Source organism: Vanacampus margaritifer, chromosome 10, assembly GCF_051991255.1.
Source record: "Vanacampus margaritifer isolate UIUO_Vmar chromosome 10, RoL_Vmar_1.0, whole genome shotgun sequence".
NCBI lineage: Eukaryota > Metazoa > Chordata > Actinopteri > Syngnathiformes > Syngnathidae > Vanacampus > Vanacampus margaritifer.
Genome location: NC_135441.1, coordinates 11,182,573 through 11,198,380, shown reverse-complemented (window position 1 = coordinate 11,198,380; position 15,808 = coordinate 11,182,573).

The window sequence follows — 15,808 nt, the reverse complement described above, 5'->3', positions numbered from 1 at the left end:
GCTAATACACGTTTACATTGTGAACAGAGTCAATTTGGCCTTTACGTGGGTCTAAACATAGGTGGCCAAAAAGTGCCTAATTAAAATTAAACTACACTATTAAAATAACCACCAGAAGGTGCTGGAACTTCACAATGGAAATCAACCAGGATTTTTTAACAGATGTGCTGCTTTTGATATTGTGCCACTGATACAACAATATCATGTTTTAATATCATGATATCGCCATTATTGTTATATCCCAATGTGACGTAAGAACAGATTTAGTCGCAGAATTAGACAATGAATCCCAAAAACACAGTTTATTGACATCCACATGCAGACGCATAAACAGAGTTTTCGCAGATCTTCACTTTTGGTTGGAGGTTTTTAACAGAATTGTTAGAAATTAAAGTAAATCTGCTGTTTCGTGTAGATGACTGCCAGGCCAAACCTGAGAAAACTATATTTGTTTTGTGAAGGCCTCAGATCGATGATAGATTCAAACTTTTGCTGTCAAAATGGATTCAAAGTGTTTTTGAAAAGAGCTCACATAAGAACAGGTTGGTTCATGTCACCTCATTGCAACTACTGTATGACGCTTTGAGACAGATGTCAGATTCCAAACGGTCTGAGAACACATGTCCCGTTATGCATACTGCATACGACTCTTTCTGTCATCAATAGGAAGTAGCGGGTGTGATTCACTCGTTGCAGTTTGTGGAGGGAGCTTAAGTTGACAAGTCAGGCTACATATTGTAAATCATAACAGGAAGTGAAAGCAGCTGTGTCCGGCTTAGCAAAAAGAACTACAACGCACATTTGTTGAAAGAAATCATCCCACATTTTCGAAGCAAGAAGGAACATTGGCTGGATCGGAGCTCTTCATTCTGATTGGTGCATAAAAGGTGGAGCAAAGTCACTGGTGTCATTCTGGAAAGATAACCTACCATCAATAATTCATGTGGAATTTGTTTGTGGTTTCTTCAGCAGCTAGTCAGTACACATACATCGCTCGAAGATATCCTGCATGATTTGAAAGAATTGTTGCACCTGCTGACTGACACTTTGGAGTCCATCGACAAAATGAGGTCATATTAGCCAGTTTGTGTGCATGTGTTCATCGTCATCTAGTTATGAGCAGTGATTTGGCGGCTGTGCTGTCAGTGTTTTGGGACCACATATCAAATCTTGTACAGAGCCGCCTAGGGTCAGCCCTGCTGGAATAATGACAATTTTATGACTCGGTCATAAAATTGTCATTATTATCTATCAGGAACAACTAGCCTAGCCTAATGATTAATGACGACGGTACAATCAAAGACTCTAATAAATGTTGCCTATGTTCATTCATTTGACTAATGAGCTCGCATTACTGAGTGTGTTTCGTACTTCAAGCTGGTGCCAAGCCATTGCTTTTTTTTGCTGTGGCATCTCAGAAGAGATCAAATGTTTTTATGCCAGCCATACAATCTAGTGAGCATAATCTACTAATAACATAATGGAAGAGGAAGGACGTTCAACTGATTTTTATTGTTTCTGTGACCATGTTCTACTTTTTTCTTCAATGTAACATTGACACACCCAATTCAAATAATTTAAGTTTTATTTTTAGTTTTCTTTTTTCTTTTTTTTTAGTAGGTATCATGAATGATGATTATTTAGTGGATTGCTATATCGTTATTATTTTATACATTTTACATTTTATTTTATGCACCTATGCTCACTCCACATCCACATTGTAGATTATTATTATTATTATTATTATTCATGTTTATTGGCATCTATGAATTAAAATAATACAATGTGTTCCACATAATTAAAAAATAATAATCACTCATTATTATTACTACTATTACATGCAAATAATTTTTACAGTAAGATTTTCTATATTTTTAAAATAAAAGTAGTAGTAGTATTGTTGTTATTATTATTATTAAACATAATAATATAATGTATTAATATTACTTATTAAATATGGTATATTGCAAAAAAAATGCTTGAATTATTTTATTACAGTAACATATTGTATATTAATTATAATACATATAATTTTAAAATATAAAATATCATGTGGTATCGAAATTGTCCCTATATCACCACAAGGGTTCACTGTTGCCAAAGTAATTTCACCTCCAACAGCCACTAAAACACGTGATTCAAAACCAAACCTTGCAATCAACTGGACTCTGAGCCGTCCGTGTGTGTGTGTGTGTGTGTGTATTTGCTGTGTGTGCGTTGATGTGTGAGGCAGTGTTACACACATACTGTGCAACTGGGTGATGAGGCACAAAGTTAAAGATCAATATTAATAAACGGTAGCCGTGGCAACGGGGTAGAAGAGTGCATGAGTCAGATCTTAGCCAGGGGGGAAGCAAAGGTGCTGAGGAACCAACATGGACACACTAAAAAAACTGAATAATGAATAAATATAAAGAATATATATATATAATGGCGAAAGTTCATAAATGTGCACTAAGAGTTAATTAATAGCAGATGGACAGATGGACATTGGTATCAAAGCTTTGGTGACATTCCTAGATAGCACACGGCTGAGTAAACAGTGAGGGGTCGCTCATTCGCAAACATCAGCTTGTGAAAAGATGATACACGTCATGGACGTTTAGAAGTTAGTCGTGTTCACAAGCCTTTCTGCAATGTGTTCAATGAACAACACATAAAATATTGTCATTGCGAGTACAGCTGATTCTAGTCATGGAATCCTGGGCAACTCGAGTCACATGATGATGGTTTGATCCAGGGATGACTCCAGGATCCGAGGTTGAAGGGTTGCTGAAGTAACGTTCACTGTTTTGTAACTTTTAATGCATTTAATTCCCACATCAACGAAAGAGACACAAAAGCCCGTGACTAAACCATTAAATCTGATTATGTAAATGTTGAGTCAATGTTGAGCAAAAAGATGAATGGATTGGATTTATAAAATAAACATAATGGAACCATACAATTTTGGAGGGAAGACAACTTATTGATACAGCAAAAAATGCCAGCTAACACCTGACATAAACAGTGACCTATGATTAAATGCAGCAAAAATGATGAATAGTAATGATAGTAATGTGCTTATAAATAAATAAATAAAAATAAATATATATATATATATACAGTGTATATATATATATATTATCACACTGTATTGAGTGCTAAAAGTTAATAAATTATCCACATCCTGGTGTAAGTCAGGTACATATTACTAAATAATAATAATAATAATAATAATTATATATATATATATATATATATATATATATATATATATATATATATATAATTATTATTATTATTATTATTTAGTAATATGTACCTGTATTATCACACTGTATTGAGTGCTAAAAGTTAATAAATTATCCACATCCTGGTGTAAGTCAGGTACATATTACTAAATAATAATAATAATAATAATAATTATATATATATATATATATATATATATATATATATATATATATATATATATATATATATATATATTTGCTTAACTGACTAACCAAACACTATATGATTATATACTTTTTTTAAATAGCATTTTTGAAAAGGATATTAAAAATGAGCTCAAATTTTAGGGGTGTTAGGGTTCAACTCAAGGCTGCTTGAGCACCCCTCCAAAATGGTCTAGAAACACCTATAGTCTGATTTTGCTTTAGTAATTGAGCTCAAACAAAACGAGGCCTCAGAATATTTTTTCTCATTCCATCAGGGGAGGACAAATGAGATCCAGTGGCTGGGGTAGATACATAATCGACTTGAAAGTGGGAATGCGGCCAACATTGATTGTGGCCGGTAGCTGATGATGGAGTCTTGAGTGTGACTGCCGAGGACGAATGAGTGAGGAGGGGTAGCTTTGATGCGGGTGGCGGGTCACGCATGTGTGGGATGATGGCAGCGCAGATAGCGACAAAGACTGAGATTACTGAAAGGTCGGGAGTTGTCGAAGGAAGATGGATGCAAGACTTTTAGCCTGCACACGCACTTAACGCACTCTGCAGTCAGTCGGTGGGTGGGAGTCCGTTGTTGAGGCCTTGTCTTATGTAGACATCTATACTCTCGCCCTATTTTTTTTGTTAACAGGCATCCGTGTGCTCGGCGTAAAAACGGTTGCATCTTCATTTTTGTCTAGTTTAGCTTAGCATGTCTGCTAGCCTGCGCTATGCCTCGATAGGCATTCCAGCATATTCTATTGCATGGCCCCGCAATCTCGCAATTTGGAGACCAAAAGTAGGCTACATTTTAGACTACCAAGAAGCAGGTCTAAATTGTGGTGCTGGTGGTGTGACGCGATTCGGTGGATTTGATGGCGGCGTAGGCATACAGATTTGGAATTGTGTGGACAAAATCAATCAACAAATGAACAAATTATTTTCATACTTTTAATAGAGCCCACCCCTGACAGTGCAGTATCAAATCTAAAATATACATTGATATATTAATTGCGGTGGTTCCCCTAATTCAGCCTCACCACTGTATACGTCCCATGCACACTAAAACAGATGTGTGCACATACTGCATCAGCATGCGTTCACACACTCCAACACAAATTGCTTACTGGGCCGAGCTCCAATCAGCAGGATTAATGCAGCCATATCACATTTTACTGTAAAACACCGCCGCACACTCTGGGGAACAAATGAGTCCGAGTCTGCAATCCCTCAAAGCTTGCCTGCAATAATTGAATCAACTTTAGAGGCTATGGGATAACCCGCTTGAAGAAATTCACAAAACCTTGCAGCTTTATTATGTTCCTGGAGAAGCGCATCAAATGCTTTTACAAAGCAACAACAAAAACCTTCTGTGGATGGAGCAAACGGATGGGCACGGTGGTGTCTTGACTCTCAATTCATTGAGTGTAGAAATATGTGAAACAGTAAGTGAATTGTGTTGAGTTTAAACGGCCTGAAATGGCCTTGAAACCACAGAATCAACTTAAAAAGACCTCAAATAGACAAAATGCTGGCTCGAGTCCAGAGAAAACATTTTAGGATAGTTCAGTGGTCCACTGCATCCTCAGATGATTGGCTTGCGAAACATGATTAGCTCTAATGTCGAGGCAAGCTTGTACTTTTGTAGGATGTCATCCAAAAAGTAAAGCACTTTGGTGGAAAAATGACATTTTGTGGGGTGGGGGTTCTTTGAACATTGTTTGTTTCTTTCATCCCACTTCTGGTACCATCTTACGAAACTCTGAGGAGAAACAACCTGCATTAGAACCCAAGTGTATTGGTCTGAACGCCTCCCATAAAGGTATGCCATCTTCAAGGTTCACCAGTCCCAACGTTCCCTCATTTCGCTTCAAATAACCTCACAGTTAGCCAACTTCTGACAACAACTGAACCGAAACAAGAACTTTTAGGAGTAACAGTCTAGATTTGAACCAATCACTACTCGGTTGAAAAACCTGTACATCATGTTGCATAGATATTGATCACCGTTCCCAAGTTTTCCCAAGCATTCCACTTTTGACATCAGTTGTCATGGAACTTAGCAACTCGGATTTGGAAAATAGTCTATTGGGTTGAAAAAAACTTCTTACAGGTCCGAGCTGTCCAACTATATAACTGTCACATTGGAAAGATATCTGAATCATACCAATCACCACTAACAAAATAATCTCTCAAATGGGTTGTGAGGTCTTCCAGGGTCATTGCAGTGGGTGGTAGCGATGATCATGTTTGGCCCAAAAGCCATTGATGTGCACCGTGTGACTCCTGGCTGTGAGGTAACACTCTCGTTCCAACACCCTGGTGCTCGGGACACTTGCCATGCAGGGTGACTTGTGGCACCATTTTGAATTCCAAACGGCTGAGGGAATCTCACGGCTTGAGGTAAAGCAGAGAACATGGTAGGCGATGGTGTTTGGAGGCTTGATAAAGTCTGGAGTGAGTGTAAGTTAAAGTCAGCAGATCAGTGATGCTCAAGATGCACTAATCCTCTGCTATCAACTTATCAAAGTGTTTGTCTCGGGTTGGGATGAAAGCTGCTTTGTGATTGTGTGAGCAAAAACAGATGCTGAGTGTGTCTGTGTGGCATTCTGCAGTCTTCTTCTAGTTCTTCTTCTGAAATATTTAATAAATAAAAGTTACAAAATGCCAAACGCTCCCTGATTTAAAGGTCTCAGACAATATGTTAAGATCTCGCATATCGTTATGCACAGCAATGGTCCCAAATGAATGGCAAATCAAAGGAAACCATTAGGAACTGGTTTATTTGTATACGTAAGGTTGAATATACTTCAGCTGACTCCAGAAATAGGCAAAACTGAAATGATCTCAGCTTCTAAACAATGTGATGTCCAGGGGTTCCGTCCCACTTCCCCTCATGGCGCGGGTAGTTGTTGACTGCAGGGACCTAAAGAAAACACCCAAATAAGGAGGGGAATAAACAGGAAAAGCACCTGGTTCAGAAGCGTGTTGCCTTCAGGGACTTGGGACACACGCCTCTGTGGTCACACTGTGTTGTTTCCTAACGATTCTTTAGGCTTCCTCGTTGACGGATATCCCCGATCTGTGAATGTGTGTGAATATGATATTGTCTCAGCTTGTTTGCACAATGATATATCTATAACTGGTATCATTAATTTGTTTCCATTAGAATAAGGAATCATGGCTCCAATCCCACAACTTGATTACTCCAAGAAATTTGACAATTTCTCAACTTGTGAAGAATAATTTTTTGATGATGTGAGGAAAAAAAAAGAGTCATGCGAAAATCCCCAGAAGTAACTGATTTCTGCCAGATCAATCATCAGCTAGTCTGCCTAAAGAATCATTAGAATATTTTATATATAGGGTCATGTCATGTTTTTTTTCTCCCCAATATATGGGACTCAGCGGGCTGATTAGCAGACCGCCAGGCTTCCCGTTCTGTCTCCCTCTGTTGGTCATTGTTACTTTTGGTGTTGACGGGTTGTCACTGTAAAGACAAATTCCTTGTTGTGTTTATACATATTTGGCCAATAAATCTGAGTCTAATAGGATGCAGGTGGTAACATTAGGCAGTTTTACACCAACACAACTTGAACCACAAAAAAACAAACAAACAAACACACTAATGAAGTGGTCAATGAAGCCCATATCCCACTGAGGGTCAAACATTTGAGAAGGTAGCGGATGTTGATTTCCTGCTAGGGTTCGTTCAAGGCTGCAACGTTCGCAAAATGTTCTCTAAACATACTTCGGTTTTAATTTTAAAAAACTGTTGCTGCAAATTGAAAAACCATTAAAACATTACGTGAACGTCTTTGGTACCATGACGAGATATCAACATTCGCTAGCTTTGCAAATGTTTGCCCCTCAGTGGGATACGGTCTTAAATGTATCTTCTTCCATAGTTGAATTATTAGTAAATGCTGCAATGCTCTACGCTCTTTGGCACATTGTTTTGTAGGAGCAACATTTTTACGTTGCTTAATCTACAGAGAAGATTTATACAGCCAGATTTTAAAGCCATCCGTTCAACTTTCCCCTAGTGGAACTTCCGTTCCTACAAGACAAGTGAACCCAGGCCTCTTAAGGCAAAGTTCAAGTCCTCCTTGAACTGCTCCGCGCTCAGACAAAAAGTTGCTACTAGTGAGTGTTTGCTTGAATAGACACAGTCAACAAGTAAAACGATAACAAGGACTCCACATTTGGTGAGGGACTGCCAGTGTTGTGCGAACATTCAGGAGTCCATAAGGAGCTTGAGAGGGAGATTAGTGCCTAACTTGACCTCTTGGCCTTTCAAAACAAGCCAGTACTATAGCTTACAAGGGGGAGGAAAAAAAAATGTAGTCACCTCCGACTTGCTGAAGCAAATTCCTTTTTCCCTCTGACACTTGTAAACCGTTCACCTCATGACAAAAGGGAGCAGCGCATGTCAAAGGCGACCAGTCAATTTGGGCCATTAGAACACGCCGGTCAGAGGGAGGTTAAGCCAGAAGCCGGAAAACAGTGAAACGGAGCCCGAAGTGCTTGTCAGACACGACGTTAAATCCATGAGCTGCTTTGACGACTCGGATGTGGCTCCTGGTTGAAAACATGGGGGGACTTGAGAAACCAAAGTGCTGCCACTTCTGATTTTTCTTACTGATTAAGTCATTACTTCTGTTATCAGGGCAGTAAAAAGCTTAGACACCTCTAAAACAGTGGTACTCTTCTTTTTATTTATTTATTTATTTTTTTTACATACAAGTACCCCATTGCTCTTTAAGCACCACCAATGAATTTTTTTTTATATACTACTAATACAAGTCATACATCTTTGTTCATCTATGCCAGCAAAGTATATTGACAGTTGTTATTGTTTTAATGAAATGTTCTTCCACTCGATGGCAGAAGCTCTAATGAGTCCAACAAACCCACCTTTTGTCATTGATTATTAGTGATGCACCGAATATTCGGCCACCGAAAAATTTTCGGCAGAAAGTGGCTATTTTTGCCATTTTCGGCATTCGGCCGAAATGAAATTAAAGCCGAAAGAATATGTCCGAAATAGGTTGTGGTGACAGAAACAAAAAAACGCTGCAAGCAAACGTCTGTTTGAATTAAACAGCAAACGCGGGGGTGAGTGTCCGCCTTTTCTTCTCGAGTTTGCACCGGTCGGTCGCAGCAGCTCCTGGGGTCATTGCGCACAGGAGAGGGGCATCGCTTTCTCCTGCAGCGCCTTCTTTTTTTCTTTGATGAGAGCCCCTCGAGCGCTTCCACTTTTTCACTTGCATTCTGGTGGCCGTGCTAAATACTTTAGCTAATGTTAGCACTATTGCTATCAACAGTTTTAAGCATGGAAACACTTACCGCTATCTCCGGGTGGTGACAGACCTGTACAGGACGCAATGTGTGACTTTGCATTCCGTTCCCGAAGCCGATTAGCTAGTGCGAACAAATTTATTTATTCATTTTTAAATGCTGGTGAATATGTGAATGTGCCGATTTTAAGTTCGCCGCACTTTGTCCCACCGCACGCATCCGTCTCCGCTTGTGTAAATTACATTGACTATGAGGTGCAATTGCACCGCCAGAAAATGCTCAACTCTCATTTGGTGTTTAATGTACCATTAGCCAACATGTCTGCGGAGTGGGCACATTTCAATTTATATTGTGCTTGGTTAAAATGGCAGTGTTAAATAAATATTTTATAATATTATTATAATTTTAATTAATTACAATACATGCAATGATAGTAAAAATTGGCATAATTTTTTGGGGCTATCCGGTTTTCGATTTCGGCCAAGCATTTTCATTTCGGTGCATCCCTAATATATATATATATATATATATATATATATATAAGTTTGTGTGCCCACATAATGAATATCAGAACACTGGAAAAGATGCTAGCACAAGATTTATTCATGATTTTAAAGCAAATCTCCAGCTGTAGTCCACAACATGAAACCAAACAAAATATATAAAAAAAACAAATTTGTACGCAGCAAACACACTCATAAAATTTGCATTAAATCGTATCACAAATAATTAATCAAAACATACAGTGCAAGCATGACAATATAAAAAGCCAATGACATTTTTTTTTCATTGGCAACAAAAAAACATTTACAGTGTAAGAGCAATGTTAAGATTCTTACAGATTCAGTTAAATACCAACCATGATCATTCAGAATTTCAGATAATTCAACTGCACACTCACTGTGCTACTCTCAAGTCATTCTAAAAATTAAAAGAAAAATAGTCTTCAACCAGATTAGCTAACATTTAGTCTAGCTAAATGCTAAAGCCCACACTTGGCATGCATTTAACAGAATTTTCAATCCAATTGATCAAAAACATGCCCAGTTTTATAGGGTGCTCGCGTAAACTGACACTTCTTGAAATCAACACCAGTCCTTCTTTATCTTAAAAGGGGAAAAAAAGGGATCTAGCAGATATTATATACACTTTTAAAAAGCCACAATCACAAAGAGCACATTTAAATGCTAAATCATGTCACTTCAAACTGTGGAATAATAGGATTTATGGCAAATTCCTCTCATATAAGAGCCTTAGGCTCAAATTTTAAGACGTCCTTAAGGAGAACGCAGGGAAACAACGCTTGAGACTTTTCCAAAGTCATGCCACACTATTCAGTCTGCCTGTTCGCAACACGTTCTTTTGCTGTTTTTCTGGACATTAAGGCAGTGTTATCCTTTCGATACGGAATACCTTTCAGTGCACCCTTATATCTATTATTTAAAATGATTTAAGCGGCCCACATCTGCCAAGCGTTGACAGGCCAAGCCGAAAGATTGCATGTGATGCTGAAAAGAAAGAAAGAAAGGAATGGCTTGTTTCATGATTTGTTGAAATGGTGCTGGACCAGCATGCAAATGTGTTTAGAATTAAAAATGACTGATTTGTTGGCTGCATTTTGGTTGAGGTTATCCATATGCATTTCTCAATTTAAGTCATGGTAAAACAATTCATATTTGCATTCAAAAATACGCAAGCATTTATTTATTTTTTTTAACATTGTGCAGATTTGCTTGTGTAGATTTTTGTGGGGACTTTCGATGGGAAATTTAGTTTGCAACAACTCTTAGGTTTGAGGTAGAAACTCAGGTTGTTATAACTGAACTTGTCTTACGAGATGTTTCATCCACTGCTTCTAAGATCTCTGTTATAGACTAACCTGCAATTCTGCATTTGACATTAATTCGGTTCATTAATTCTACTCAATTCCTGGTCCAAATTCACTGAGGATGCAAAACGCTGTCCAGGATCTTAACCACCTTAGCTTCCCTATACATATATATAATGTATGTTTAAAAAAAACACGTTCATTTTACAAGCCTATTCAGTCATTCATTCCTGTCCTCACACCATCAGTGGTCCTTGGATGCAGGCTGGACTACCTGCGGTTACTTCCTTGGGTTGCGGCGGGGTATCACAGTGAAGGAAAAGGGAAAAGGCAGGACAAAGTGGTGAAACAGCGGGAATGTGACGACACGCCGAGCTGCTTGCACACCATCATGGGGAATTTCTGGCTTGTATACGTAACCTTTGGGCAACCTGCTCATGTTATGACAACATGAGCTCGAATGTGATGGAAAGACATGTTCAAGCGAAGCACCTCTGGACTTACACTAAACCATAGATTCATCTTTCATAGAGGCGGACACAGCGCTTTTATTGCAATGGCTGCATGGCCATAAAAAGATCTCACAGATGGGCCTTGTGGTTTTGGAAGACCAAGTGCTTCCAGATAAATTGTATCTGTGTCTGCGGAGCCGTGTGCTTTGAATACTTTGCTCTTTAAAGAGGTGCTGAGTCACACACTTTGACACATGCTGATAGCCTCCATCATATATCAATAACACTCCAACGGGGTTCAATATTTATCTTAATTTCCAAGCGAAATGATCACACTACTACCTTATTGTTATGGAACAGTTGGAAGATAAATATTCCACTTTCACACTGCCTTTACTACATTGGAAACCAGCACATTGGATTTTTATATAAAGTTCACCATCTAGTGCTCATATCTCAAATATTTGACAGCAAATACGATAGGCCACCCCCAAAATCGCTAAATTTGCCACAAATATACAAATAAATAACAAGTCACAGGCCTTTGCCCCAACACTCATCAACACAAAGAGTCTTTCAATATATGAAGAGTGCAGGTGCTGTATATGAGCAAAGGGATAGTCGAAAAAGCAAAACAATGGCCGCATTCTTGGCTGCACTGATGGATGTGGATGCGGCGCTCAGGTTGTCGGCCATTTCCTCGACGCACGCTGCGCAGCCTCCAAGGCCTCGAGCCACCCGCGTAGTTTCCAGGCGGCACGTCCGACATGGACACTTCACCCACAGAGAATCCGACATTTTTTTTAGGCAGCAGGTGGGAGGTGTGTGCGGCGACGGACTTTCCAAGGATGTCAAGTCAATGGAAGCCACGCGAATGAATGTCCTTCCCCCTCACAGCTGCAAACAAAAGCAGTGGAATGCAGGAAGACGACTGCTCACGTCGCAGATGGAGAAGATACGCCGGTCTGAATAGGAACCTGAGCAGCGCGCCGGAGGGCTACACGAAGCTTTTTACTGGCATGATAAATCAACACAATTGTAAGCCACAGGACGAGAAAACCCTCGAAAGGCTTTGAGGGATTCAAGCGGAAGATATCAAAATCATCTGCTCGTAACAGTTTTCCAATTGGACAATGAAGTCAAGCAAAACCTCAATTAAGTCGGTGAAAAGGCAGTCTGGGAAGGATGCGTTTGTGCAGAAATTGGTTGATGCTCCAGAGAACACAGGGCTGTTATCACAAAAGGGAACATATTAGAGTCACACGCCGGACAGACAGGAAGTGCTAAGCACATTTTAAATATCGCCATGGTGATTGAGGGAAGATGGGCTGGAGAGCTGAAATTGCACATAATTGCCTTGCCTGAGCCTCAGCGACTCCTCGGAGAGCAACCAGGCTCATTGAAGAAAAGAAAAAAAAATACATTTGAACCATCAAAACAGCAAAAGTATAAAAGTAATGTTCTCGTTGTCAATGTTTTACAGCCTATAAGGAAAAAATGTGAGATTAATGAATGATCAATTAACTAGTTGTCTGGCTCTGTACGATAAATGCCCTGTGATTGGCGACCTTACTTTAAGGTATCAGTACTCGCGACAGCAGCCAACATGTGGCGGTTTTACTATCTGCAACTAGAAATGAGAAGAATTGACAATTGCCATTAATTTAATGCAATTTGAACGAAATATGCTATAGTTGGGATTAATGAGTTTTTCTTTATCATTACCTTTCATTGTTTTGTGGGGGAAATTTTACGCATCAAAGTATGTAACAGTTGAATACTGGTATCCATCTTTAAAAAAAATGATACCAACGATCTCTATTAACTCATTCACTGCCATTGACGGCTATTGACGTCAAAAATTCATTTGAACTATTTCTATTAGCTTAACATTTTTTTCACTTTTGTTAACAAGAGTATGAAAACCTAGAAAAAAAACATTTATTGTACATTTAGAACAGATATCAAATTTATGATTAATCGTTAGTTAACTATTGAAGTCATGCGATTAATTACAATTAAAAATTAGGAGCGTCGGGTGATGAAAATTGTAATTAATTGCATGACTTTACGAGTTAACTCACGATTAATCACTAATTTTATATCTGTTCTACAATAAAAAACTTCTAGGTTTTCATACTCTTGTTAACAAAAGTGGAAAAAAAATGTAAAACTAATAGAAATAGTTCAAAGTTCAAATAGTTCAGTTTTTGATACATCAATCTCTTTTTTTATGGCTGATGTTGAACAAGATTTGAAAACATCTGGAATTTCATTAACTCAGTCTGCAACTTTATGAAAAAGCTGACTGAAAGTATAGAATGAACAATAGATTTATTAGCCTGGGGATATTCCCGTCTGTATGTATCCTTCACACTATGACAAGTCTGTCATCGTTCAGATTTTCAGTCATTGTTCATGCACATATCAATTAATACATTGGAGCCACTGATTGGTTCTGATGTCGTAACTTGATCTTCAGCTCCACTTGATTGCCACCGAAGGAGTTACTTCACTTACTAAACATCGTGCACCTGCAAAAAGTGCTATAAGCACCCATTTTCTGAAGCATGTCAAATGTTCTAAAGTGTTTAATAGCAAACACACTTTGGCTTTATCCTTACATAGCTCGAGCTTGATCACAAATGTGTCCATAAGAATGGCTGGTGGAAGAAGTGAGATAATGTTTAAACTCAAGCTGATCTTGTCAGAAGACAAAAAAAGCCTACTAGGACATCTGAATTTTAATCGGGGTTAATCAGAGATACTATTTGGTGGGAGGTGTGTGCCAACTCCCATTCATCATGAATTTGAATGTGGTTGATTCTTAACACAGCTACAGCCACAATTTTAAGAGGGTGTGCACACTTACGCAACCACACTATCTCCACTGTTTATCTTTACTTTCCACTAGAAAATATCTGAACATTTTGAAGTTATCTATCTTGGTCTCATTTAAAAAAATATTTATCACAAAAAAAAAGACATTTGGACAGGGGTGTGTAGACTTTTTATATTGAGTGCATGTGAGGTGAAAACATTATGGACTTGGCAAATCTTACCTGGGTACTCCAGAGCAAACACCAACCCGGTGTCTCGTCGTCATGGCCACTGCAGCAGCCTCAGCCGGCTGTTTAAAGTGTCTTAATAGGGCCTGTTGATGGATGACTCCATTACTGTATTGCGCCGCATGCTGCGTCACCTTCCAGCTGCACGCGACGCTGCCACGCTTAGCCAGCTCACACCAGAAAGCGGTGTTGCTGTGAGGAAATGAAAATGCTTAAACACAAACTAACAAACAAACGTGCATGAGATATCTACTGCAGAAGGACTTCCTGATGCTGATAAGCGCTTGATTGCAGCAAGCGGAGCGGAGATGAAGTTGACAGCGAGGGCGACAAACGTGCTTCCTGTAAGAAGCCTTGTTGTCACGCTTCATCGCAGGGGTGGACAAACTTTCATGCTCATCGGCCACTTTTGGATTTTTCAAACGGATAAACGTATGAGCAGGTCATTCATAAATGTGGTTGAAAATATATATATTTTTACATCTTCAGTTAACGGATCATTCAATTCTACCACTTAAATGAAATTAATAATAAATCTATATTTTGTTTATTTTTTCCAGGTTTTCTGAAAAAACTGATGAAGATGACTGAGGCCATTATTTTAAGATGGTGACATAATTTCAATAAAAACATGTATTCTCTCTTTTTTATTAGTTTGAATTTGTAATTAACTTTCTGATGATTGAGCATTTTTTAAAATAAAATACACAATTTTTAGATGTAAATATAAAACTGTTTTTAGAAATATTTTTGCATTTAGTACTAACATTGAAATTGAAAACAATTTTGTTAGTTTAAAAAAAAAAAATATATATATATATATATAATTTATTTTGTATTCTTTCCATCATTTTACACTGTATATTATTTAATTTACAACTAATCACTCAAGCCAATAATAAATAAATAAATACATGTGAGATAAGTGAAACTATTACTTTTATTAATATAATAATGAATTTTCCTTTTTAATATGTATTTGTTACAATTAATTAATTTTAAAACAATTGTAATACTGAAAATAAATAAAAATAATTCTGATATTTCAGTAAGAAAAAATTAAATATGCTTAGCATTTTTCAATACTGTACAGTGTAACGTCAACATTTTAACCCACTGCTAACAGAATCTTTATTTACTCATAAAGTATTATAATGATTATCACAGTGGCACCTTTTTGGTGCTGGTTTAATTCATTCAGTGACGGCACTCGAAACTCAAAACACACATATCTCAAATTCTTTCTCCATTGAAATGTATGGAAATGCCATTGATCTGTTGCAAGCAACCTTCCCCACAACAAAACAACAACAACATTTTTGTGTGTGTTTGTGTTTTTTTTTATACGGAACATTGCATTAATGTTACAGTGTAAAAAATGCTGTGCACCTTGGAAGCCGAGAAGCAATATAATACAGCCATTCTGGCACAAAAAGAGTTTCACAACTACTGTAAGCGACAAAGCTGGAGCAATATTGGATGTTACTTTTTTTTCCTGCAGAGGATAAAGAATATATGTCTGTCAGTGTTGTTATTTTGCTAAAAACAACAACAACATAATTCTCAAGGCACCGCTGTAGATGGAAATATACAGTAAAAAACAACAACTGATACAGCCATTGAATTGGAATTGAGAATTTGGATTTGCAGTGTAAACTTAGCATAATACAAAGAAAGTGTTGGTGTCTGTGAGTTGTCACTCGTTGAAAGATCTCGAAGGCCCCTTGTTGGCCTTGGGGCATG